This window comes from Ursus maritimus, unplaced genomic scaffold (assembly GCF_017311325.1).
Source record: "Ursus maritimus isolate PB19 unplaced genomic scaffold, ASM1731132v1 scaffold_3, whole genome shotgun sequence".
Taxonomy (NCBI): Eukaryota; Metazoa; Chordata; class Mammalia; order Carnivora; family Ursidae; genus Ursus; species Ursus maritimus.
In genome coordinates, this window is record NW_024425563.1 from 101,952,091 (window position 1) to 101,952,994 (window position 904).

The window sequence follows — 904 nt, forward strand, 5'->3', positions numbered from 1 at the left end:
TGAGCCGCTTCTTCTCCACTGGAGGCTGGCTGTTCGGCAATAGATTCGAGAGGAATAATAGCATGTGATCATTCTAGTTAAAGCAGTTAATAACTGGGTAAGCGACATTTCCCTCAAATGACTGTTTTCATCGCCCCAAAGCAGTCTCCTTCACCCCATCCCCTTCCTCCCCTCCTCTTCAACAATGCCCCAACTTCCTCCCCAAATCTCCAGCTCCCAGCCCCCAGCAATCCTACACCGCAATCCTACAACTGTATTGTCCTCTTAAGCACCGAGCGATCCAGTCTGCAGAGGCAAGAAAGATTCAATCGATGGGGGGAAAAAGCAAATTGGAAAAAACTAAATGCCCCTGCTCTCCAGAAGGAACACGTAGACGGAGCCGCCGGGCCCCTAGCCCGCCGCGGGCTGCCCGGCCCGAGCTCCTGGCAGGTGCGGAGCTGACCGGCGCGCAGAGAGTTAAAGGCATCATCGCAGCCATTAGAGGGAAAAGTTGCGGCGCCGCGAGCCCGGTGAAGTCCTCCAGCCCGCCCCCCTTGCCCACTCCCCACTTCCCGAGCTGGCTCGGCGTTTAGGGAGGGCAGTGATCACGCAAGCCGGAGCAGCGGGCTGACGTTGGACGAGCTGCCAGGTAGCTGAAAGCAGGCAGCCAAGCGGCGGAGGCACTTCCCCGCCTCGCAAGCCCGAGTGTGGACTCGAAGCCTCTCCGAATCCGAGCCAGCTGGTTTTAACCTCCGCGAATCGCACTCCCCTCTTCCCAGAGCCAGTCCTCGCGGAGTGAGCAGCGGGGTGTTCGCAGTGCCGCGCGCAGGGCTCTCAGACTGAGCCTCTGATGCGTTTGCATTCCTTTCTTTTGGGGCTTTTTGGCTGTTGGCTACACNNATGTGAACCCCCCCCCCTTTTTGGA